This window comes from Phyllobates terribilis, unplaced genomic scaffold (genome assembly GCF_046119375.1).
Source record: "Phyllobates terribilis strain yellow unplaced genomic scaffold, ASM4611937v1 Scaffold_2__4_contigs__length_985480577, whole genome shotgun sequence".
NCBI lineage: Eukaryota > Metazoa > Chordata > Amphibia > Anura > Dendrobatidae > Phyllobates > Phyllobates terribilis.
The window spans coordinates 431,722,188-431,749,418 of NW_027362762.1; the positions used below are offsets into that span (position 1 = coordinate 431,722,188).

Genomic DNA, 27,231 nt, shown 5'->3' on the forward strand with positions numbered 1-27,231 from the left:
GTGAACCTTCCCAGGAGTGGACGGGCGACCAAAATTACCCCAAGAGCGCAGCGACGACTCCTCCAAGAGGTCACAAAAGACCACACAACAACATCCAAAGAACTTAAGGCCTCACTTGCCTCAGTTAAAGGGGTTGTCCGGTCTAAAGTAATAACTCTGCAGTCACTCTGTGTGACTGCAGACCTATCAATCCCCCCAGCACAGGCACTGTGTGCTGCGGTGATTCGCCAGTATGAGACCCGGTAACTAAGGGTGTGTATGTGTTATACATACCCCCGGCCAGTGTCGTGGTCTCGCTCTCCATACACTTGTATTGAGTGAGGCCACGCCTTCTAGTTGGACTTGCCCACAGGCCGTCACTAGACAGGGGGTCCTCGCTCCATACAAGTGTATGGAGCGAGGCGGCGCTGAATGGCCGGGGTATGTGTAACGTATACATAGCCTCTAGTCCCCGGTCTCATACTGGCGAATCCCCTCAGAGCACAGTGCCTGCTCTGGGGGGATTCATAAGTCTGCAGTCACACAGAGCGACTGCAGAGTTATTACTTTTGACCGGACAACCCCTTTAAGGTCAGTGTTCATGACTTCACCATAAGAAAGAGACTGGGTAAAAAGAACATATAGGCTCTTATCAGTTGTGCCACAAAACATCCTGATCGACAAGACGTTTGGGAGAATATTCTGTGGACTGACAAGACAAAAGTTAAACTTTTTGGAAGGTGTACAGTATGTCCCAGTACATAGAATTGGTAGAAGTAACATAACATTTCAGAAACGGAACATCATACCAACCGTAAAATATGGAGGTGGTATTGTGATGGTCTGGGGCTGTATTGCTGCTTCAGGACCTGGAAGACTTGCTGTGGTAAATGGAATCATGAATTCTGCTATCCACCAAAAAATGCTGAAGAAGAATGTCCGGCCATCTGTTCGTGACCTCAAGCTAAAACACACTTGGGTTATGCAGCAGGACAATGATCCAAAGCACACCAGCAAGTCCACCTTTGAATGGCTTAAGAAAAACAAAATTAGGACTTTGGAGTGGCATAGTGAAGGTCCTGACCTTTAATCAGGTTGAGATGCTGTGGCATGACCTTTAAAAAGGCGGTTCATGCTCCGAAACCCTCCAATGTGGCTGAATTACAACAATTTTGCAAATATATGAGTGGGTCAAAATTCCTCCAGAGCGTTGTAAAAGACTCTGCCAGTTATCGCAAACGCTAGATTGCAGGCAGTTGTTGTTGCTAAGGGTGGCCCAACCAGTTATTAGATTTAGGGGGCAATAGCTTTTTCACACAGGTCACTGTAGATTTGGTTTTTTATTCCCTTTAATAATAAAGACCTTCATTTAAAACCTATATTTTGTGTTTACTTGTGTTATCTTTGTCTAATATTTAAATTTGTTTTGTGAACTGAAACATTGAAGTGTGACAAACATGCAAAAGAATAAGAAATCAGGAAGGAGCAAACACTTTTTCACACCACTGTACCTTGATGACATTATCATCTACTCTGCTACATTTGAGGAACATCTTATCAGACTCTACTTCAGAAACATGGCTTGAAGATAAAACCCTGGAAGTGCCACCTGTTCCAGAAAGAGAATTGAATACCTGGGGGACACAGTTTTCAGCAAGGGTGTATATCCGACAATGGAAAAGGTGGCTGCTGCACAGAAATGGTTGACACCCACGTCATTGAGAGAGCTGAGCGTATTCTTGGGCCTATCCGGGTACTACCACTTGTTCATTAAGGACTTCACTAAGACTGCAGCGCCATTGCATGAATTCTTGAGGGGGACAGTAAAAGATGCCAAGCATCGGACAATCCAATGGGGTGCAAGACAGTAAGAGGCCTTCCGGGCCCTGAAGCTCTCGCTGACTAATGCCCCCATTCTGACATATGCAGACTTTGCCCAACCCTTTGTGCCATATATGGATGGAAGTTTCTATGGTCTAGGAGCGGTGTTAGCTCAGGTCCAGGAAGGATCAGAACGAGGGATTGCGTATGCTAGTCGATCCTTGAACTCTGAAAAGAATCCCGACAACTACAGCTCTTTCAAACTGGAGTTCATAGCCCTGGTGTGGGCCATGTCAGGGTCAGAAGTTCATGTGCGAACCGATAACAATCCGCTCGCCCACCTTTAGAATGCGAAGCTGGGAGAGCTCGAATAAAGGTGGGTTGCAAGCATATCCAAATACCGCTACAAGATATCCTACCATTCGAAGGCTGAGAATATGCATTGATCCAAGAATGACCAACACATGATATGGATGAAGATTTGGAGTGAGACGAGACCCCAAACTTCAAGCGCTTTGCAACAGTCTTGGTAGCCGCTCAGGAATCAGGAGAACTGCAATACACCCGAATGTTGCAAAAAGAGAGGTCAGCTCACCATAATTGAAGCACCAGGATATGACAGTGAACGCACGGAGCTTCCCTGGTGTGGGTCAGCGTATATTGCTGGAAGGAAAAAAAGTCTCCAGCTCTGGAAATAAGATGAGTGTAACTAAAACTTAGCCTTTTATTTCTTCAATTAAAAAGCATCCTAGTTTGTACACCACAGAAAACTGGTCAAACCAATGCATTTCAGCGGCTAAGCCTTAATCATGGACAACCAGTGTTCTTAAATACTGCACTCTTAGGTTCACTTTTTCATGTGACCATGGTTCCTAATTATCAAACAAACCCTTGTGCACAGGATAGACAGAAACAATGAACAGCAAATGGAGGGTTAATTAAACACCTGTAGTGAGGATGCAATAAAAATACAATGTTAAGAATATTGTAGGATGAGATCTTGTCGTATATTCATGCCATCTGGCATCCTAGTATGTAACTTAAAAATCCAGAAAGATTCTTTGTTGAAAGCGTTCCTTCTTAAATCGCCACCTCTTACCAGTGTAAGATGGCCATCGGACATGTCCTTTAGGGAAGATATGTATTGCTGAGGTTGGTAGCTTCAGTGATGTAAAACCGCGAAAGCATGCTCCAGCACACATAGTGCTGAGAGGGTTAATAGGGTGTATCGAGGCCGTTTTTTACGAGCAGTCATAAGAGACGGGAGGGATTGGCTGCTTACATATCCCCACCCCAGGGCGTGTGTAGAAAATGGGGACAGAGTGTCTCATTCTGTTTCTGTGGCTGGAGGTGTGGAGACCTCCAGAGTGTTTGTGCTAAAGTACACTGTCTGTGAGTGGGCAAACCCGCCATATTGTATGGACTGTTCATTTTCTGCTTTGTTACACTGTGCCGTACAAGGCTGTCTTTTGTTTACTTTTAAAAGTGTGTTTTATGAAGCTATAATAAACCTGCCTTGGACGTTTTTAAAGAAACAGTATTCTGTGCCTACCTCTAACGCGGCTGAGTGAATACCAAACCCTACACGGATTATAAACTTTCTCTGTGCCCATAAATTTTAGGGCTGTAATGTCTCCTTTTGTGAACTTTGAGAAAAATGTTTAGAAACGGCTGAGATGTTAAGTGCCGTAGGGTTAATTGCATCTGACTAGTGAGTGATGAGCGAGCGTACTCACCCGAGCATCTCACTGCTCGAGGTGCCCGGTGAGTATTTCCGGGATGCTCGGGCGAGCGCTCGGGTCCCCTCCCCCATATGTTTGGCACTCTTTAGAGAGCCCATTTACATGCAGGGATTGCCTGCCACTCATTGTAATGCCTTAGCCATGTTGGTTGGGGCTAGTGATCAACGAATATGTTTGAAATCCGATCTCCAAACTTAAGTTCGACACGAATGTGGCACATTCAGATTCGTGATTGGAAAGGCGAGCATTTTTTCTTAAATTCTGTAAAATCGACACCACTCGGGGAATAAGTGCAGGAACGTGACTGTGGGGCAGCTACAGCATTTTGAACAGTTACGCTAGGATAGTACCTGTTTTATGATGAGCGGATGGACATGTTAGATGAGTGGAAGGGCTGGTGAGAGCTCAGAACAGGTCAGAGCAGCTGCGCATTTTTTTACTTGTAACTTTAACCCCTTTATCTCCGAAGATTGTTTGCACGTTAACGACCAGGCCAATTTTTACAATTCTGACCACTGTCACTTTATGAGGCAATAACTCTGCAAGGCTTCAACGGATCCCACTGATTCTGAGATTTGTTTTTTCGTCACATATTGTACTTCATGATAGTGGTAAAATTTCTTTGATATGACTTTATTTGTAAAAAATCTGAAATTTGGCAAAAATTTGGAAAATTTTGCAACTTTTAATTTGTTGTGAAATTTCTCCTGAGCATGCCAATATCCCATATGTGGGGTAAAACCACTGTTTGGGCGCACAGGAGGGCTAGGAAGGGAAGGAGCACCATTTGACTTTTTGAATGTAAAATTTACTTGAATTATTAGCGGACGCCATGTTGCATTTGGGGAGCCTCTGATGTGCCTAAACAGTGGAAATCCACCATAAGTGACACCATTTTGGAAACTAGACCCCTCAGGGAAATTATCTAGATGTGTGGTGAGCACCTTGAACCCCCAGGTGCTTCACAGAAGTTTATAACATTGAGCCATAAAAATTAACATTTTCACATTTTTCCCACAAAAATGTTTTTCAGCCCCCAATTTTGCATTTTCATAAGGGTAACAACAGAAATTGCAGCATGGAGTTTGTTGTGCAATTTCTGCTGAGTAAGCCGATATCCCATATGTGGGGGGAAAACCACTGTTTGGGCGCACGGCAGGGTTCGGAAGGGAAGGAGCGCCGTTTTTCGGTCGCAAACGTGTTGCAGTCTGCAATAAGCCACCTAGTCCTTAAGTGGCGGTGAAATTCAGCTGTATGCTGAGCTTATGCAGAGTAAAAAAATCTATTTTTTGCTGTTCCTAACGTGATACAGCAGGCTAGATCTTAGTTTAAAATAGTTTGGAGAATATATTGTATGTTATATAGGCCTCATCCACAGTTCCACACTAAAAAAATACTTTCTTCTGTTAGTAACGTTATACAGCAAGACATATCTTACCTTGTCATTTAGTGCCGCTGAAATTCACATGTGTGCAGATCTGTTGCAGAGGCAAAAATCGAATTTTGTTTTGCTAATAGCGTGCTCCTACCACAGTATCTGAGCAACATGAGTGGGAAAAAGAGAGGTCACTTTGGAAGGGGGAATAGGCTTGGTGTTCAAGGTATAAGTGGGGTAGGTGGTAATGTTAGTGAAAGCACTAGTGAACCAACACTGTCATGTTCTATCCGAACACAACTGATAACTTCTGTTAGTGGACAGGCTACTCAACTCCCTTTCTTTGACAATCGCACAGCGATACGACTTGTTGATAAGGGCCAGAAAGAGCAGGTGCTCCAGTGGATGGAAGCGCTGCTTCAAGTAGCCTCTCCAATTCTTCCTCCACCTCAATATAACACACAGTACAGTCCACAGAGGTGGCACCCCAATTACCTTGCTTCCCCCGTGTCACAACTGTCCAAGCGCCAAACTGACTTGAGCGAACCACAGATGGGCGGGTCTGTAGAACTGTTCACTCAACCTATACCATGGGCATCAGAAGTGTACTCTAAACATTCACAGAGTCAAGAAGAGGAGGAAAGCATCTGCACAGATGCCCAAAATTTTTTTAGGTTGGATTCGAGGGAGGACGGAGTAGGGTCCGAGCAGGTTTCTGACCCTTGTCGCCAGACATTAACCACTGGGGAGGGAGGTGATCCTGATGAGACTCAGATACCTGAGGCTCATGCGGACTGTACTGTGCTGTCAGGGCAACAAGAGAAGGGTGACTCTCAGGGCGAGGAATGGGATAACACATTGGATGATGACGAGGTTGAACATCCTACTTGGTGTGAAGGAGGAAGATGAGGAGGTTACCTTTCGCCCTACGGCACAGACACGGAGTGATGCAAGCACGAGAAGCACTGCATCCTTAGCCACAACTGTGGCTGTGGCCAGCAGAGATCGCGGGTCTGCAGCTCGCAGGGGCAGCAAGGGTTGCCTTTTTGAGACTGCAAAGGATGAGCCAACTCACTTTATCTGCACACTTTGTGATAAAAAAACTCAGTAGAGGGGAAAAAGTGCAATAATGTCCTGTATAGGAAGCGGACATGACTGCTGTTTGTTTCACCGAGCACACCTCTTTCTCAATCCACCGTAACATCTGCGCCTGCCCCTCACTCTCAGCACTGCAGCCAGCCCTCGGTCCCGCAGTTGTGGTCATGTAAAAGATAGTTTCATCCTACACATGACAAAGCTAAGAGGTTGAATTCTACCATCTCCTATCTATTGGCCACGGAAATTCTGCCTTTCTGCCTGGTAGATACAGACGGTTTCCAAAAGCTGATGGCTGTCGCAGTTCCCCAGTACCAGTTGCCCAGTCGCCATTACTTCTCTAAGAAAGCTGTGCCTGCGCTGCACCAGCATGTCACAGACAACATCACCAGTTCCTTGACTAAATCTATATCAGCCAGGGTGCATTTCACCGCAGACACCTGGACGAGTAAGCGTGGTCAAGGGCTTTACATCTCACTGACTGGGCACTGGGTGACTCTGGTGGCTGTGGGGGCCAGTGGGGAAGGGACTGTTACACAAATCTTGGAATCCCAAAGGATTGCAGAACAAACCTCTGTATTTCACACTTCCTCCACTGCTTCTGCCTCCTCCACCTCCACTAGATCCTCCACCTGCACACTTAACCTCTGCCTTAACGAGACAACAGTGCAGAGCAAATCCACACCACCTCCGTACTGCGCAGTCAAGGCTCACCGCAATCAGGCAGTCTTAAAATTAATATGCCTTGGAGATCGAAGTCATACAGCTGAAGAGTTTTGGACAACTCTCCAGGCTCAGTTTGAGCAATGGCTGTCTCCGCTTAATCTAGAGCCAGGGAAAGCCATGTGCGATAACGGTGCAAACCTGGTGGCGGTCCTGGGCCGAGGCAAGCTCACATATGTGCCTTGTATGGCTCACATCCTCAACCTGGTGGAACAGCGATTTCTCCGCCATAATCCCGGCCTAGATGAGCTGCTTCAGAAAGCACAGAATCCCCTAATAGCAGTGTCACTGGCAGTCCAAGACCGATTTAGGGGAAACTGGTCTCCTGCCTCCCTCACTCCGGGGTATCCCCTCAGTATGGGCTTGGTTCCAACTGTCCCCAGCAGAGGGACGTGACCCCCTTCCAGGCTCCTGGGCTTGCAGAGGCCAGCGTGCTACCCCCAGTGGGGCAGAGTCCCGTACAAAGCCCTGGGTGGCTGTGTACCGCTCGATCAGGCTAACCACCTGTAGTAGGTTACCCGGGTCCCCTTGCCCCACCCAACGCTATATGGCTGCTTGCAGGGTTCGCACCAGCCGGTCCACCACCACCCTCTCTACCATTTGGGTTGGGCTCAAGGTCTCAGGCTGGAGCCACTTTTTGAACAACTGTCGCAAGTCATATGCCTGAGACCTAGTGGGTCGGGACACTGGTACACGTGTTGTGCCCGCACATAAGTGTTAACCCCCAGTTGGGCAAGGATCTCACCTTTCAGCTTCCCGTAGTTAAAGGCATCCTCCCGGGTGAGGTCAAAGTACGCCTTCTGGGCATCTCCCATCAGGAACGGGGCCATAACCTCAGCCCACTGAGCAATTGGCAAACTCTCTCGCTCCGCTGTGTGTTCAAACACCGTGAGGACAGCTTCAGTGTCATCTTCAGGACTCATCTGCCTCAGTGCTGACCTGACTTTGTCCCAGGCCTCAGAACGAATCGGAGTCGGTGCTGGGGGTGTGTCTTGCAAAGCAGCAATCTGTTGCAAAATCAGTTCATTAGTTTTCTGCTGTTGATACAGTAGCTGCTGCTGATTGTGCTGTTGTTGCAGCTGCTGCTGCTGGGTGAGTACCAACTGCTTTAGTAGCTCCTCCATGTTGCCAGCTGGCCCGAGCTGTAGCTTTGCAGGCTTGACCACGGACATGCTGCTTTTGGGGTATGCCTCAGTTCACACTGCCCACATTCTCCACCATATTGTAGTGCAGCGGTGTTCACACAGTGCGATTTAATAGGCAGTGACTCAAGAATATCCAACTTAAAGTTTTTAATGTCCAAAAACTCACACAGTGAAGGCAGCTTTATCCTCCGGATCGCAGCCAGGTTGTCCATAATAGTCCGTACAAATAAAACACTGTTGCCGTGGGCGATTGCACTGCCGTATCACTCCGAGGTGTGTCAGAAGCTTGGCCTTCCTGGGGCTCTGTGTTGCCTTCACACAGGCCTCTATAGCACAGAGCCTCCTGCTCTGCAGCTTTCAAACCAAAGACTGACTCACCCAAACTTTTGCTGCAGGTTTTTATATGCAAACTGTGGACATGAGCCGCTTGTAAGATCCGGCTTGAGAGAGTGGACCGCCCCACTGCCATCCGGTAGTCCACTCCAAGAATAAAAGCCCATGCCAGGTTTTACTAAATCTGCCTGGGTCAAATAGCTTCACCAAGTCCAAACTTACTTTTATTCTGCACTGCAACCACAGCTATGTCTGTGACTGCAATGCACTCCAGCGGGTTCAAAACGCCTCTATGCGCATCTTGGGGGATACATACCATCCCTCGTATATAATTCCCATCACTGCCTCACAATAAATATACTGTAGATGTATAGGAGGTAGGCATAAGAAGTGTTTTCATTAGAATATCCAGGCTGGTTTATTTTGACAGCATGAACCGCTCATGAAGCAAACACAAAATCAGCCTTTTCTGGCACAAAAAGGTGTAACAGAACAAAACTCAAAATAACAAGTCCATACAGCATGGCCGGCCTCAGCCGTTTAAATAAAGTGCCTTTCTCTGCCTCCAGCAGAGTCTGAGCAGCACATGCAAGGTCTGCTCACCTTGCAAAACACACAGACAGACTGGGACAGACCCAGCTGCCTTAAATCAGAACATTTGAAGACCTGGACTGGAGGTAAGTGAGCAGCCGTTCCCACCCAGCTCTTTCAGCTGCTCATAAAACCCGGCCCTATAATCTGGGCCCATTAACTACCTCTCAACACTATATGTGCTGGAGCCTGCTTCTCCGGGTCCTACATCACCAAGGCCTTGCACCTCGGAGACTCATACCTCCCGTCCACAAACTGTCCAGCTGCAACCTTACATACCCCCCCCTCTGCCCAAAGCTTCGTGGCTTGGCACCTTCTGCCAACATACAATAGACCCTTGATAGGGTCAGCATTCCCATGTTGTTTCCCAGGCCTATGCTCCACCTGAAAACTAAAATCTTGTAGGGCTAGGAACCACCTAGTTACTCGGGCATTGTTCCCCTTCTACTCTCGCATCCACGTCAGTGGGGTATGGTCTGACACTAACCTGAACCTTCTACCTAACAGGTAATACCTCAGAGTGTCCAACGCCCACTTGATGGCTAAATATTATTTTTCCAATATGGAATAGTTCTTCTCACACGTGGACAGTTTCCGACTGAGAGGTACATTATATGGTGTTCCTCTCCATTAATCTGGGACAAGACTGCTCCCAGCCCGACATCCGATGCATCCGTCTGGACCACAAACTCTTTGGAGAAGTTTGGCCACCAAGACTGGCTCTTTACAGAGGGCCAGTTTTAGTTCCTGGAATGCCACCTCCGCTTCCATGGACCACTTAGCCATAGCCGACTTCGTCCCTTTCAGAAAATCCGTCAGCGGGGCTGCTATCATGGCAAAGTTATGGACAAATCTTCGATAGTAGCCCACGATGCCTAGAAATGCCCTGACCTACTTCTTCGAGAGGGGCTGTGGCCAGTTCTAGATCACCTCGACCTTATTTATTTGTGGTTTTATTTCCCCTCTACCAACCACGTAGCCCAGATACTTGGCTTCCTCTATCCCCATAGCACATTTCTTCGGGTTGATGGTAAAACCCGCCTGCCTTAGGGCATCAAGTATGGCTTGAACTTTGCCAAGATGACTTTCCCAGTCCTGGCTGAATATGACGATGTCATCTAGGTAGGCCGATTCATACTTTTTGTGGGGTGCTAAGATCCGGTCCATGGCTCTCTGGAAAGTGTCCGGAGCTCCCTGCAACCCAAACGGCATCCTGACATACTGATAACATCCGTCTGGCATTAAGAAGGCCATCTTCTCCTTGGCCTCTTTAGACAGGTGAATTTGCCAGTATCCTTTGGTGAGGGCCAGGGTGGTGATGTACCAAGCGGGTCCTAGCCTTTCAGTAAGCTCATCTACCCTAGGTATTGGGTAAGCATCGAACTTCGAGACCTCATTCAGCTTCCTATAGTAGTTGCAAAACCTCCATTCTCCATCTGGTTTCGGCACTAAGACTCCCAGGCTAAGCATCCGATTCACCTCTTTCAAGATCACCTCTCGGTGGGCTTTGGGAATCCGATACGGCTTCAAGTTTATCCACACATGAGGCTCCGCAAGAACCTTATGCTCTATGACCTTAGTACAACCGTGTAGTTCTTAGAATAGGTCTCTATTCCGATGTAGCAACTCTCTGCACTGTTGCTTTTGGGCACATGACAGCGACTCTGCCACCTTGACCTCTTTCACGTCGGCGTCAGCCTCAGCCACCAAACACGGAGCTTCCATGGACTCCCTATCTCGCCATAGCTTAATCAAGTTGATGTGGTACACCTGGTAGGGCTTCCTTCTACCTGGCTGGTGGACTTTATAGTTGACCTGACCAACCTTTTCAACTATTTCATAGGGGCCTTGCCACTTGGCCAGGAATTTGCTCTCCACTGTAGGTACCAGCACCAGTACCCGATCCCCAGGGTTGAAGTGTCTCACTCTTGTCGACCTATTGTACACCCTAGATTGTGCTTCTTGTGCTTTGAGGAGGTGTTCTTTCACAATGGGCATCAACTTGCCAATTCTCTCTTGCATCTGGGCCACGTGTTCAATTACACTCCTGTAGGGTGTAGACTCTGCCTCCCAGGTCTCTTTTGCTACATCCAGGAGTCCACGGGGGTGTCGGCCATACAACAGTTCAAAAGGGGAGAATCCAATAGAGGACTGTGGTACTTCTCTGATGGAGAAAAGAAGGTACAGCATTAGGCAGTCCCAGTCTTGGCCATCCTTCTCTCTGACCTTTAACATGGCCTTCAAGGTTTTGTTGAACTTTTCAGCCAAGCTGTCTGTCTGTGGATGGTAGACTGAGGTCCGTAGTTGTGTGATTTGCAGAGTTTTGCACAACTCCCTCATCACCTTTGACATAAATGAGGTCCCTTTATCCGTTAGGATCTCCTTAGTCAGCCCTGTTTTAGAAAAGATATGGACCAACGCCCGGGCTATACGCTTGGAGGAGGAGCTTCATAGGGGTACAGCCTCCGGATACCGTGTTGCATAGTCAAGTACCACCAGGATATACTGATGCCCTCTGGCAAACTTGACCAATGGCCCCACTACATCCATGTCTATGTGATCAAATGGCACCTCAATGATGGGCAACGGCACTAAGGGGCTATGGAAGAGTGCCACTGGGGAGGTCAGCTGGCAGGTGGGACAGGACCTACAATAATTCACAATTTCCTGGTGACAACCGGGCCAATAGAACCACTGGAAGATTCGTTCCTGTGTTTTTTTTCTACCCCCAGATGACCACCTAGCACATGTGCATGGGCCATGTCTAACACCTTACGCCTGTATGTCCTTGGCACCAGCAACTGCTCGACGAGCTCCCCTCTCACCTTGGTGACTCGGTATAGCAACTCGCCATTGACTGCAAAGTATGGGTATCTGGTGTAATCCCCCACCCCCCCCGGCTATTGAGCAACACCGTTAAGTACAGACACATTATCAAATGCCCCTTTAAGAATTAAATCCCTGAGTTGGGCAGTTCCAAAGTTTCCCTCGGACATCTCCAGCTCAGGGATGTTGGCCTCAGGGGATGGTGCTGCATCCTCATCGCCCACAAACACACACATGGGAATCTCGTCCGATACGGCCTACAGCGAGGTTTCTTCAGGGGTGATCAGGCTTTCGTCCAAGCAACCAGGTGTCCCCGCTTTCCCCCACATGTCCCAGAATAATGCAAATTCCTGTCTGATTATTATCAGGTGCAACAAGTCTTTAACGACCCCCACTTCCTGAGCTGTGGTGCCACAGTCCGTGTTTATATCCACCCGGGCCACAGGATAGTTTTTAGCGTCCCCTGATACACCTGACACCCACCACCTTCCCAGGAACCAGCCGATGAGGGTGTTTTGGCCTTTATTAGGGTCACCAAACTTCCTGAGTCTAATAGTCCAGACACTTGCACCCCGTTTACGAACACTGAGCATGTTTGAGGGCTCTCGCCATGTTGAGGAACCGCGGTGCAGGTGGGGGAGGCCAAATAGGAGCAACGCTGGCCTATGTTACAGTCCATTGGCTCAGAGTTCATGGGACACTGGGCGGCTATATGGCCAGGGGCATGACACCTCCAACAGAGGATGGAATGGGACTGATTACCCAGTTGCGATTCAGCGGCCTCCTTGGACTTTGGATGCCCACCCAGTGAGGATTTAGTCCCCTTCTTTTGGGAGCCACCCCTCCTTTGGGAACCCCAGAAAGGTAACCTAACTCCTGCTTGACCACTCAGGGGAAACCTATACCGCCCGGTAGCTCTCCACTAGGCCCACCAGGTCATCTGCATTTTGGGGATCTCCCTCGGCAACCCAGGCCTGAATCTGTTTTGGCAGAGAGTGGATAAATCGATCCATGACCACTCTCTTGACCATCTGGGCTGGGGAACAAGTTTTTGGCTGCAGTTACTTCTAGACTAGTTGCAGAAGGTCAAACATTTGTGACTGGTGAGGTTTGTCCCTGTGGAAGTCCCAGAGGTGGACTCGTTGTTCCCTGACTGCGAGGGTTACGCCCAGCCGTGCCAGGATCACAGCCTTAAGTTTGCTATACTCCTTAGCCTCTTGCAGGGCCAAATCATAGTACGCCTTCTGTGGTTTCCCGGTCAGATATGGTGCTAGAACCTCCGCCCACTGCTCCAGTGGTAGTCTGTAACGGTCCGCCACCCTCTCAAACACGTCCAGGAATGCCTCGACGTCATCCCCCGGAGTCATCTTTTGCAACGCCCCTCTCACGGTTTTCCTCACCTGGGTCTCGTCGCTTCGGCCTGGATGTGGTGCGGCTTCTCTGACAGGAGCGCCATCTGCCCCTGCTGCTGTCGCTGCTGCTACATTTGTTGCTGTTGAAGCTGGAATTGTTGTATTAACAATTTGTTGGTCTCCTGCTGACCTTGCTGCTGATGCATATTCGCCTGCACCAGTTGCTTTATCAGCTCCTCCATGCTGCCGAACGACCTGTGCTGTCGTTCTTCACTCAGGACATATACGGTTTCCTATAGCAGTTACGCTGCACCTTGGGATTCGTGCCTGTGCTTCTAGCACCAATTGTAGGGTTTGGTACTCGGCTGCGGTTGAGGTAGGCACAAGAAGTGTTTTCATTAGAATATCCAGGCTGGTTTATTTTAACAGCATAAATTGTTTGAAGCAAAAACAAAAGCAGCCTTTTTCTGGCACAAAAAGGTATAACAGAACAAAACTCAAAATACCAAGTCCATACAGCACGGCCTCAGTCTTTTAAATAAAGTGCCTTTCTCTGCCTCCAGCAGAGTCTCTAAGCAGCACATGCAAGGCCTGCTCACCTTGCAAAACACACCGACAGACCCAGCTGCCTTAAATCAGGACATTTGAAGACCTGTACTGGAGGTAAGTGAGCATCTGATCCCACCCAGCTCTTTCAGTAAAATCTGGCCCTTTAATCCGGGCCCATTAACTACCTCTCAGCACTATGTGTGCTGGAGCCTGCTTTTCCGGGTCCTACATCACTGAGGCTTGGCACCTCGGGGACACACACCTCCCGTCCACAACCTGTCCAGCTGCTTATGTGTGTGTGTATGTGTATGTATATGTATATCTATATATATATATATGTGTGGATGGATGGAGATATATAATATTATAATCTAATGTCCCATACCCTGGGCATATGACATACAGTTGCATGTAAACTTTTGGGCATCCCTAGTCAAAATTACTGTTATGGTGAAGAACAGTTAAGCAAGTTGAAGATGAAATGACCTCTAAAAGGCCTAAAGTTAAAGATGACACGTTTGTATTTTAGGCAAAAAAAAAAAAAAATATATATATATAATATTAGTCCATTTTTTTCATTTTAAAAATTATGAAAAGGAAAATGGGTCAATGCAAAAGTTTGAGCACCCTTGGAGATTTGGGTGCTCGGATAACTGTGACCAAGGTTTCAGACCTTAATTAGCCTGTTAAGGTTATGGGTTGTTCACTATCATCTATAGGAAAGGCCAGATGATGCACATTTCCCAGCTTTATAAAAACCCAGCCTAACCTTGTGCCAAAAACTGCAGTCATGGGTTCCTCTAAGTAGCTGCCTGGCACTCTGAAAATTAAAATGGTGGAGGTCCACAGAGCAAGAGAAGGCTATAAGAAGATAGCAAAGCGTTTTCAATTACCCTTTCCTCAGTTCAAAATGTAATTCAGAAATGGCAGTGAACAGGAATAGTGGAGGTCAAGACAAGGTCTGGAAGACAAAGTAAAATTTCAGTGAGAGCTGCTTATAGGATTGTTAGGCAAATCAGAACCCACGCTTGACTGCAAAACACCTTCAGAAACATTTAGCAGACTCTGAGGTTGTGAGACATTGTTCTACTGTTCAGAGACACCTGCACAAATATGTCCTTCATGGAAGAGTCTCAGAAGAATACCTCTCCTGCGTCCTCACTATAAAATTCAGTCCTGTGGAAACTTAAAATAGAACTATTTGGCCACAATGACCAAAGGTACAGTACAGACCAAAAGTTTGAACACATCTTCTCATTTAAAGATTTTTCTGTATTTTCGTGACTTTGAAAATTGTACATTCACACTGAAGGCATCAAAACAATGAATTAACACATGTGGAATTATATACTTAACAAAAAAGTGTGAAACAACTGAAAATATGTCTTATATTCTAGGTTCTTCAAAGTAGCCACCTTTTGCTTTGACTGCTTTGCACACTCTTGGCATTCTCTTGATGAGCGTCAAGAGGTAGTCACCGGAAATGGTTTTCACTTCACAGGCGTGCCCTGTCAGGTTTAATAAGTGGGATTTCTTGCCTTATAAATGGGGTTGGGACCATCCATTGTGTTGTGCAGAAGTCAGGTGGATATACAGCTGATAGTCCTACGGAATAGACTGTTAGAATTTGTATTATGGCAAGAAAAAAGCAGCTAAGTAAAGAAAAACGAGTGGCCATCATTACTTTAAGAAATGAAGGTCAGTCAGTCCGAAAAATTGGGCAAACTTTGAAAGTGTCCCCAAGTGCAGTTGCAAAAACCATCAAGCGCTACAAAGAAACTGGCTCACATGAGGACCGCTCCAGGAAAGGAAGACCAAGCGTCACCTCTGTTTCTGAGGATAAGTTTATCCGAGTCACCAGCCTCAGAAATCGCAGGTTAACAGCAGCTCAGATTAGAGACCAGGTCAATGCCACAAACAGTTCTAGCAGCAGTCACATCTCTACAACAACTGTTAAGAGGAGACTTTGTGCAGCAGGCCTGCATTGTAAAATAGCTGCTAGGAAACCACTGCTAAGGACAGGCAACAAGCAGAAGAGACTTGTTTGGGCTAAAGACCACAAGGAATGGACTTTAGACCAGTGGAAATCTGTGCTTTGGTCTGATGAGTCCAAATTTGAGATCTTTGGTTCCAACTACCGTGTCTTTGTGCGACGCAGAAAAGGTGAACTTATGGACTCTACATGCCTGGTTCCCACCGTGAAGCATGGAGGAGGAGGAGGTGTGGGGGTGCTTTGCTGGTGACACTGTTGGGGATTTATTCAAAATTGAAGGCATACTGAACCAGCATGGCTACCACAGCATCTTGCAGCGGCATGCTATTCCATCCGGTTTGCGTTTAGTTGGACCATCATTTATTTTTCAACAGGACAATGACCCCAAACACTCCTCCAGGCTGTGTAAGGGCTATTTGACCAAGAAGGAGAGTGATGGGGTGCTACGCCAGATGACCTGGCCTCCACAGTCACCAGACCTGAACCCAATCGAGATGGTTTGGGGTGAGCTGGACCGCAGAGTGAAGGCAAAAGGGCCAACAAGTGCTAAGCATCTCTGGGAACTCCTTCAAGATTGTTGGAAGACCATTTCTAGTGACTACCTCTTGAAGCTCATCAAGAGAATGCCAAGAGTGTGCAAAGCAGTCATCAAAGCAAAAGGTGGCTACTTTGAAGAACCTAGAATATAAGACATATTTTCAGTTGTTTCACACTTTTTTGTTAAGTATATAATTCCACATGTGTTAATTCATAGTTTTGATGCCTTCAGTGTGAATGTACAATTTTCAAAGTCATGAAAATACAGAAATTTCTTTAAATGGGAAGGTGTGTCCAAACTTTTGGTCTGTACTGTATGTGTGGAGAAAAAAGGGCACAGAATTTCAGGAAAAGAACATCTCGCATACCATTCGGCATGGGGGTGTATCAATCACGCTTTAGGGTTGTGTTGAAGCCAATGGCACGGGAACATTTCACAGGTAAAGGGAAGAATGAATTCAATGAAATTTCAACAAATTCTTGGTGCAAATGACGCGCCCCCTGGGCCGTGTTGAGGGGAAACCCGGAGCCGGATCTGGATAGGGGTAGTAGTCCTTGTGGCGGTGACCCGGTCCGTGCCCAGGGTGTCAAACTCAGTGTGTGGCAGTCTTGATAGGTGTTATTTGAGTGTCGACTACGCCACCCGTTGATTTGCAGCTATGGAGCTGCCGCTGCAGGGCAGACCACTGAGGCCGGTGTAGAATTGTGCAGCGTGATAGTATAACCCCCAACGGGAGGGGTATGGCCTCAGGGCAGCCGACGTGGAAGATGGGGGTAGCAGGAACCACTCAGAGACGGTGCGGTGTAATTCAGGGTCTTTACTGGTAACAACGATAGACCCTCCCGGAGTACTTGCTAGCGAATGGGGCCTGGTCAGTCCTTGAGCAGATGGGATCTCCCCTGGCCAGGCGGAGTTGTCGGCCTCCCAAACTGACTGTACTCTTCTGGCTACCTTGCTAGAAGCGGATATAAGTAGCCCACGTCCCTGAGTGTGCCGTGTGGTGCTCACCCGTATGGCCGGTGACTCGGGGCCTTCTAATGGCTTCCGCTCCACGATGGCGGTGCTGGTCCCACGCGTGTGACCTTGCCTTCCGGTTTCTGGGCCTGAGGACCTGAAATCCCCTGCCGGTCGGCTTCTGCTGCTGGGTAAGAGTTAGTCCCCACAGCCTCGGACGCCGGGTCCGGTAAGAAAGCTTCTCAGTCAGGGCGAGCTCTGCAGCTGCCAGCCCCTGACTCATAGTAGTATTGCTCCCACTGAGCTTCTGCTGTTTCTTCCTATGACTGTTTCTCGTCTCTACTCTACTCTCCTTGACTCCTAACCCTGCCTCAGCCCCGGGTTTATATAGGGGAAGTTCTTCCCCTCCCCAGACTGGGCAGGAGGTGTGGCATGCACAGGATCCCTGACCAAAGGACCTCCCCCCTGCTCTCAGACATAACATTACATTACTGTGGAAACCAGACCCCTGGGGTGCCACATTCCCCCCTAGTGAAATTTAGTACTCCGGGACTAAACATATTTTAGAAAAACATAACAAGATATAACAACAATAACAGTACAATAAGAAAAAAAAAACACATAAAGGTGGTCACGGCATGTCCGTAACCGGGTGCAGTCTTTGAAGAAAAGCAAGGTGTCCATTTCACCAAAACAGGGAGACGTAACCAGGTAGGGGTTTGTCCTGCCCCGAGTCCTTAACAGTCTTTAGTCCATCCTGGGTTACGCTCCAACTATGTACAAGGGATTCCCGGTAAATCCACCAAGGACTCCTACAAATAACTAGAAACACAAAATTATACACAAGCAACAATACACAGGTAAACATAAATAAAACAATTTATACACTTCAAATCCTCCAACGTGCGGGTAACTGGCCTCTAGTGGCCCTAGTGGACCTACGGAGCTGACTGTCTAGCCCTGAACTACAGGGTGTAGGAGCTGTCAAGGGTAAACTGGGCAGCTGTCTACCGGCTCTTTGGCTCACTAGGGATATGGCAGGCTCACTGCAAGCAGAGCCTCCTGGTCTGCTGGTGTGGGGTCTTCTGCCTCCTGGACCGGCTGTTCTTCCAGCTCTACCTGTTGCTCCGTAGGTGCTTGGGATGCTGGTTGGAGGAAGGTGAGTACGGGTACCACAACTGCACCATTGACTTGAGTCCAAGACCGAGGGAAGTCCCCGAGCACAGTACTAACCATATCTTCCCTTTCCTCTACGGGTCGATGGTCTTCTTGTTCCTCTTCAGGGTTCCTCAGTTGTTCGGGACACTTCTTCAGGTGGTCCCGGGATACAATGGCTGTGGTTTCCCCTCCGTCTTTACTGATGGTACAAACCTTCGGGTTCTCGTGGCTTGAGGGCAGTACGGTGTACGGGTCCTTCTCCCACTGGTCGTCCAACTTGTGGAGCCGTCTCTTCCTCTTCAAGACCTGCTCTCCGGGTACCAGGGGAACAGCGGGAGCATACTGGTTGTAAGTTTTCTCTTGTCTTTCCCTAGCCTGACAGAGACTTCGCTCCACGCTCTCCTGTACTCTCCGGTACTGCTGCTGCCTCTCTATGTCCCAGTCTGCTTCTGGTGAAGTGTCCTCGGGTGTCAGGACTCCCATTTCCAGGTCAACAGGTAACTTACCAGGTCTTGCCCTCATTAGGTAAGCCGGGGTACAGTTGGTGGAACCTACCGGGATATGGTTGTATAGGTCCACCAGATCGGGCAACTTCTCAGGCCACAGACTGCGTTCTTCCAGGGGCAACGTTTTTAGCAGATCCATTACCACCTGGTTCATTTTCTCACAAAGTCCATTAGTTTGCGGATGGTAGGGTGTCGTCCTTATCTTCCGGCAGCCATACAGATTGCAGAATTCCTGGAAGACCTCCGCTTCAAAGGCAGGTCCCTGGTCCATCAGCACTTGGTCCGGGTACCCGTGTGGACGGCAGAAGTGCTGCTGGAAGGCTCTAGCTGCTGTTTGAGCCGTTAAGTCCTTGACGGGGACGACAACCAAGAACCGGGAGTAATGATCCACGATGGTTAACGCGTAGACGTAGCCACTTCTGCTTGGGGTCAGTTTTACATGATCCAAGGCTACCAGTTCCAACGGTTGCCGGGTGACGATGGACTGCAGGGGAGTCTTCTGGCTGGCACGGTCCTTCCTTCTCAGGTTGCACGGGCCACAGTCTCTGCACCACTTCTCAATGGTTCCCCTCATGCCTACCCAGTGGAATCGCTCGCGCAGCAGGAACTCCAGCTTCTTCCACCCGAAGTGTCCAGCTCCGTCGTGGTATGCCTCCATCACCATGGCTGCGTCTCTTCGTGGCACCACTACTTGCCAGAGTAGTTCATGCGTCCGGGAGTTAACCATTCTGCGGCACAACTTCCCCTTGTAAAGGAACAGTCGACTCTTCTCTGCCCATAGTTGTTTGGCTTCCTCTGGAGCGTCTGGTTCAAGGCAAGCCTCCGGGCGAGTCAGCATCTCCTTCACCAGTCGGACGGCAGGGTCGCTGTCTTGCGTTTCCGCCCAGTTGTAGTGAGGTAAGGGGTTCAACGTAGGAGCCTGCTTACTCCTTACCCGGTGGGAATACTGGATAGTCCCATGACGGTGGAACGCAGGGAGTTCAACTTCTTCCAGTCCCTCCGGATCTTCTCCTTCGTCCGGCAGGTTGGGCATCCTGGACAGGGCGTCCGCGTTGGTATTGGAGCGTCCGGCCCGGTATTTGATTGTGAACTCGTAGTTGGACAGACGGGCCATCCACCTCTGTTCCAGGGCACAGAGTCTTGCCGTGTCCAGGTGTGTCAACGGGTTGTTATCCGTGTACACGGTGAACCGGGAAGAAGCGAGGTAATGCTTAAAGCGCTCGGTGACTGCCCATACTACGGCCAGGAACTCTAGCTTAAATGAGCTGTAATTCTCGGGGTTCCTTTCGGTGGGTCGCAGCTTTCGGCTGGCGTAGGCGATTACTCGTTCCTTCCCCTGCTGGATCTGGGACAGTACGGCTCCTAGCCCGATGTTACTGGCGTCGGTGTTGAGGATAAAGGGCTGGCTATAATCCGGGTACGCCAGGATTTCGTCCCCCGTGAGGGCCATCTTCAGCTGGCGGAAGGACTCTTCTTCCAGCTCCTCCCATTTGAAGGGCGGCTTCTGGTTCTTGGCCTTCCGGGACTGGCCTATCAGGAGGTCCTGCATAGGTGCTGCCTTTTTGGTGAAACCGGGAATAAACCTTCGGTAGTAGCCTACCAACCCGAGGAACTGCCGCACTTCTTTTACGCTGGAGGGGCTTGGCCATTCCTTAATTGCGGTGATCTTATCAGGGTCGGGAGCCACTCCGTCAGCGCTCACCACGTGTCCCAGGTACTGCACCTTTGGTTTCAGGAGGTGACACTTGGAGGGTTTCACCTTTAGGCCATAACTCGCCAGAGCTTTGAACACTTCCGCCAGGTGTTTCAGGTGGTCCTCATACGTCTTGGAATATACGATGACATCGTCCAGGTACAACAGGACCGTCTCGAAGTTTCTGTGGCCCAGACAACACTCCATTAGTCGTTGGAAGGTTCCTGGTGCGTTGCAGAGTCCGAACGGCATGCAGGTGAACTCGCTAAGTCCCATCGGGGTGGTGAATGCGGTCTTCTCCCGGTCCGCCTCTGCTACAGGAACCTGCCAGTACCCGCTAGTGAGATCCAAGGTAGAGAAGAAGTTAGCAGATCTTAAAGCAGCCAATGACTCCTCTATCCTTGGTAAGGGGTACGCATCCTTGTGTGTGATACGGTTGATTTTCCGGTAATCTACACACATCCTCATGGTGTTGTCTTTTTTTCTGACTAAGACTAGTGGAGCTGCCCAGGGGCTACAGCTATCCCTGATCACCCCAGCCTCCTTCATGTCTCTAAGCATCCCCTTGGCGTGTTGGTAGTGGGCAGGGGGTACGGGTCGATACCTCTCTTTTATAGGAGGATGGTCTCCCGTGGGGATGTGGTGTTCTACCCCCTTGACTCGCCCGAAGTCTAACGGGTGTTTACTGAACACTCTCTCGTACTCTTGAACCACCCGATAGACTCCTTGTTTCTGGTGTGCGGGAGTGGAGTCAGTACCCAGATGTAGTTGCTGACACCAGTCCTCCATGTTTTTCTTAGAGCCGTTACCTTCCTCCGGGTGAGATGGAGGCAAGGGTTCCACAGATTGTATAGAATTTTGGTTAATGGTATATAATTTGGCTAGCGTGGCATACCGGGGCAGGTACACTTCCCTCTCCCCGATATTTATTATGCGAACGGGCACCCTCCCATGGCGTACATCAACCACCCCCCGTGCTGTCAAAATGGTGGGCCTACTGTCCGAGTAAACTGGTTCTACCATTGCCTGGTAATCCCTACCTCTCAGACCAATAGCTGCCCGGCACCAAATCATCATTTCACTTTTTGGGGGCATGGCAATAGGAAAAGGGTCACACATTCTTACGCTACCAATCTCACCGCCGGAGAGTTCCACCTGTTGCCGTCGCATCAGTGCCCGGATCTCTTTCTGGAGCACCCGCTGCTCGCCGGAGCTGGCTTTCTTGTCAACCTGTTGTAAAAGGAAAATCACCTCTGCAAGACAATTTTCAATTACATTAGTTCCTAGCGTTATCTTTGGGTTACTCTCGTGTTTGTCAATGTCTACAATAATCAGTCCCTGTGCTGCTAGTTCGACTCTACCAATTTTAATGGTCGCCTCTTTAAATCCGATCTGTGGCACGGGCTGACCATTGCTGGCGATGATACTCAAGTCGTCGTCAGGGTAGCGGGTTATATCCGAGTCATTCCAGTACTGCTTGAAGAGCACGTACGGGATGGTGGTGACCTGTGACCCGGTGTCCAGTAGGGCACTCATAGGGATGCCATCCAGTACCACAGGCAAGACTGGACGTCCTCCGACATATTTGTCGCGCCAGTTCGATGGGCCTGGTGATCTTTTTCCTGGGGGTTGGCCCTCTACCCCCAGGTTGTGCCAGTTTAAAGGACAGTACCTTGCCATATGTCCGGGTTGATTGCAGCGGCGGCAGATGGGTCGTCCGTCCTCGTTGTACCGGTCACTGGGTCTTCCTCTGGCCGGTGGGGTCCTCCTTGGTCGACGCCACGGGATGTTCTCCGGTCCGGATGCCAGCTGGATCTTCCCTGGAGTGGAAGCCTGTAAAGACTGCACAGTTCGGGTTAACGCAGCAACGCTTTTAGCTAGCTCTTGGACCTGATGGTGCAGGTCTGGAGCCGGGTCATTGTTCAAAGCCTGCGCATCAGCCCCTACAGGCCCTGCCGACAAGGGTGCCGCCTCCTGGTGGTAAGTGATAGCTGGGCGCCTGTGGGTCACAACGCCATCCGGTGCCGGTTCTCGGAGCACCCGGATGGCTCTGTCCTTGAACTGTGCAAATCCCAGATGAGGGTCCTGTAGGGCCATTGCCCGCAACTGGGTTCGGTGGGCATTGCAATATAAACCCTCTATAAATTGTTCAGTCAACAGCCTGTCCTCGTCTCCCACGCCGTCAGGGTCGGTCTGCTTAACGGCTCTCAGGGCCTCTTGTAGGTTCAGGGCATAGTCCCTTATACTCTCATGGGCCCGCTGTTTGCACCCGTAGAATCTAAGCTTGATCTCGGCTGAGGTGCGGGTATCAAAGGTGTCCCTCAGCCGGGTTAGTATCCCTGCGACAGTCCTCCCCCCAGGTGGCCAGGACTTTACCTCCCTTCGGGCTGCTCCGGTTAATTGGGCCACCAGGATGCTCACTTTTTGCTCTTCTGTGAGGGGGTACACCTGGAAGAGGCTATCCAGCCTTTCTCTAAAGTCCTGCAGGGTATGTGACTCCCCTGAGTACTGGGGTAGCCAGGCTGCCCCCGGGATATAGGGCATGGTGAAAGGCATGACCGCGACAGCGGTGGCGCTGGCGGGGGTTGAAGCGGTGAAGCTCTCCTCCGTATCCGACATCCTTCTCCCCCCTAGTGGACCGTGGCCTACCTTGCGATGATCCTCTTCCGTAGGCCGCGGCTCCGCAGTGGATCGTCAGGGTTGAGGACCTTCCGTCGCGCTCCGGTGACGTCGGCGTTTGCTGGGCTCCTTCCAGGACCTTACGCAACGTCCGGACGTGAGGCGGGGCTTCAGTTCTCGCGGGCTTTTCGGAGTCCACGCCCGGATGGCGGGAATCTTCACAGATGGCGGGAAGAAGGCTGAAAATGGCGCCAGATGGCGGGAATCTTCACCACAGGTGAGTTTGAAAGTCTCTTTTTCAGGCACGCAGTACCCGGTGGTTGCGGGCACGAAATCCTGCCGACTACGCCAAAAGTTGACGCGCCCCCTGGGCCGTGTTGAGGGGAAACCCGGAGCCGGATCTGGATAGGGGTAGTAGTCCTTGTGGCGGTGACCCGGTCCGTGCCCAGGGTGTCAAACTCAGTGTGTGGCAGTCTTGATAGGTGTTATTTGAGTGTCGACTACGCCACCCGTTGATTTGCAGCTATGGAGCTGCCGCTGCAGGGCAGACCACTGAGGCCGGTGTAGAATTGTGCAGCGTGATAGTATAACCCCCAACGGGAGGGGTATGGCCTCAGGGCAGCCGACGTGGAAGATGGGGGTAGCAGGAACCACTCAGAGACGGTGCGGTATAATTCAGGGTCTTTACTGGTAACAACGATAGACCCTCCCGGAGTACTTGCTAGCGAACGGGGCCTGGTCAGTCCTTGAGCAGATGGGATCTCCCCTGGCCAGGGGGAGTTGTCTGCCTCCCAAACTGACTGTACTCTTCTGGCTACCTTGCTAGAAGCGGATATAAGTAGCCCACGTCCCTGAGTGTGCCGTGTGGTGCTCACCCGTATGGCCGGTGACTCGGGGCCTTCTAATGGCTTCCGCTCCACGATGGCGGTGCTGGTCCCACGCGTGTGACCTTGCCTTCGGGTTTCTGGGCCTGAGGACCTGAAATCCCCTGCCGGTCGGCTTCTGCTGCTGGGTAAGAGTTAGTCCCCACAGCCTCGGACGCCGGGTCCGGTAAGAAAGCTTCTCAGTCAGGGCGAGCTCTGCAGCTGCCAGCCCCTGACTCGTAGTAGTATTGCTCCCACTGAGCTTCTGCTGTTTCTTCCTATGACTGTTTCTCGTCTCTACTCTCCTTGACTCCTAACCCTGCCTCAGCCCCGGGTTTATATAGGGGAAGTTCTTCCCCTCCCCAGACTGGGCAGGAGGTGTGGCATGCACAGGATCCCTGACCAAAGGACCTCCCCCCTGCTCTCAGACATAACATTACATTACTGTGGAAACCAGACCCCTGGGGTGCCACACAAACATAACACCATCTGTTAAAAAGCTGAAGTTGAATAGAGGATGGCTTCTACAAATGATAATTATATAATCATATTCATGAACAAAGAAACAGTGGACCAGGCTATAAGGCGCTTCCACTCAAAGGCATTGAGGTTCCAGAAGTATAGATGGATATGAGGTTTCTAAAATTAAAAATCTAACAAAAGGTTGCTAGATAAAATATGACAAATTTAAAAAACTTAATAAAACGTAAACACAACGCGTTTCGGCTGACTAGCCTTCATCAGGTGTAACATACACATTGTTTACATTTTATCAAGTTTTTTAAATTTGTCAAACTTTTGCTAGGTTTTTTAAAATTAAAAATCTCATATCCATCTATACTTCTGAATCCTCAATGCATCTGAGTGGAAGCGCCTTATAACCTGGTCCTCTGTTTCTTTGTTCTACCTTCCACGTTGGAACTATTCCCAGGAATCGTCTACGGCAACCACGCTGGCAGCAAACCACCATCAGGGATCCATATTGGAGACACGTTCTTTTCTGAGTTGTGCCCGCCTGCACAACTCCATGAGGTGAGTTTAATCGCTCACATCCTACTTTGATGTTACACTTTTAATACTACGCTTAGATAGCGCTCCCGTTTTTCCCCCCTTTCTCCCCAGGCATTTATAATCATATTCATGATAATAATGATCTTAAACACACGTCAAAATCCACAATAGACTACCTCAAAAGAAGCAAGCTGAAGGTTTTAAAATGGCCCTCACAGTCCTTGAAAATCTGTGGCTAGACCTTAAAATTGCAGTACATGCAAGACAACCCAGGAATCTCACAGAGCTGGAAGAATTTTTCAAATGATGATTGGATGAAAATCCCTCAAACAAGAATTGAAAGACTCTTGGCTGGTTACAAAAAGCGTTTACAAGCTGTGATACTTTCAAAAGGGGGTGCTACTAGGTACTAACCATGAAGGGCACCCAAACATTTGCATAGGCCGATTTTTTTTTCTACTTTTCGTAATTTTTAAAATGTAAAAAAATTTTTTTGACCTAAAATAAAAAGGAAATGTCTCATTAATTTTAGACCTTTTAGGCTATGTGCCCACGATGCAGAAATGCTCCGGATTTTTTCTTGAGCGTTTCTGCATCTCCCCTGGCAGAAAAAATGCATGCGGGTTGTACATGCGGATTGTACATGCGTTTTCCTGCCAGGGACATGCGGATGTGAAGCGTTCTTCACATGAATTTCCGCATGCTGGTTGACAAGCGCTTTCCAAGCGATTTTTAGCATCACTTGGAAAGTGCTTGTCAACTTGGTCACACAATATAAATCCATGCAAACGGCATGGATTTATATAGTGTGACCCCAAAGAATGGTTAAAAATAAAAAAATAAATCTATACTTACCTTCCGATGGCCCCCGGAGTCTTGCTTCGCTCCGTCCTGGCTGCTGGCAGATCGCGGTACACTGAAGGACCTGCCGACGTCAGCGTCGCGTGACCCGTCACTTGACAATAACGTCAGCGCAGGTCCTTCAGTCCACCGCGATCTGCCGCCATGGGAGGACGAGCGCAGCGGGGGCCGTCAGAAGGTAATCCACATCTATGTCCGAGGACACACATCCAGTTGAAGTTTCTGCTGCAGACGGTGGGCCCCTCCCCCGCCAGGCCTGGTCGTGGTTCTGACCTCTGCGACTGCGGTCGTTACGCCCCTGGCATTACATATGTATATTTACGTGCAGTCTATTGCGTCAACGACTTTCATGCAAACTATGTAAAAAAATTTGCTGCAAAACTGTGCATGTACAAACTTTAAAGATGAGTCTCTCACCAGGTTTAGAGACAGACACTGATTCCAACAATATGTCACTTAATCAGCAGGAGATTATCACTTGTAAACAATTAAACATACTGCCGTGTAGTCCCCTATATTCTTGGGCTCTGTATAACCCTGCCCCCACCACTTGTCAGCTGTCTGGCTGCTTTCTGTGTATACTCTGCATAGGCAGTCAGTGGTGTGGGCGGGGTTATACAGAGCTCTGTATTTAGAGAACTTGTAGTTCTGCAACAGGAAAAACTGGTATTATCAAAAATACAAGCACACAGCCCAGTGAGTGAAACCTTGCTGGAAGCAGGGACTCTACTCCTTTTATTATGCTACTCTCAGACTGGATAGCAAAAACCTGGTGACAGACATTTAAGGAAACATATTTTTTTTAAAAGATGACAATTGTGTGTAGATGTGAGATAACTGTGCTGTTTTAGGCATGAGCACTGAAAAAAAATATATCTGTTGAGAGAATACATAACGGATGGTGGTATAATGGATCCATCTTCAATAGACATCCGTGTTGAAAATAACAGATCCAGTTGCCATCAATTTTTTTAGTGAGGCACAAAAAAATCAGATTGCTGCTGGATTTTGATCAAACCAGAGACATATGAGTACATTTCTGATTCCATTCAAATGAATGAATCCAGTACTGAATAATACAAACATGGAATTAATCACTGGACGCGTGAACTGAGTCCAAGTAGTGGCTACAATTAGACATTTTGGAAGTCTGTATTACTTTGTTTAAAAAAGTACATTGTTTAGCTTTGAAAATTATTGACTTGAGTACACATGCGCCTTAGCTGTTGAGTTCTCAATTTTACTGGTAAGACTGGTTTTTGTGCTGGATTCCTTCACAACTCTTAGGACGGAGAAAGATTCATTGCACTTTCTATTCTACATAAAGGCAACCATAAAACCAAGCAGTAGGTCATATTCAGTGAGCTCTGGGGTTTGTACAATGTTACTTCCTTAATGTACTGTCAGTGACGGAAGTTTGTGTCTCGTCAGGATTAAAGAACTGGGTGAGTAATATTTATCTTGAGCTTCAATTTGTGAATGCGGTAGCTATGCTTTACACCAT

General features: G+C 48.8%; 1 protein-coding gene across 6 annotated transcripts in view; it reads left to right on the forward strand.

The window, feature by feature from the left end:
• The window catches only part of RPH3AL (rabphilin 3A like (without C2 domains)), a 467,437-nt gene that overhangs the window by 151,800 nt on the left and 288,406 nt on the right, over nt 1–27,231 (forward strand). Inside the window, exon 1 of one of the 6 annotated variants that reach the window (XM_073665331.1) lies at nt 27,033–27,172. The exons of the other annotated variants lie outside the window; for them this stretch is intronic. The gene's annotated coding sequence lies outside the window, so the exon portion shown is untranslated. Of the gene's footprint in view, nt 1–27,032; nt 27,173–27,231 lie in introns of those variants that run through there. 6 annotated transcript variants of the gene reach the window in all.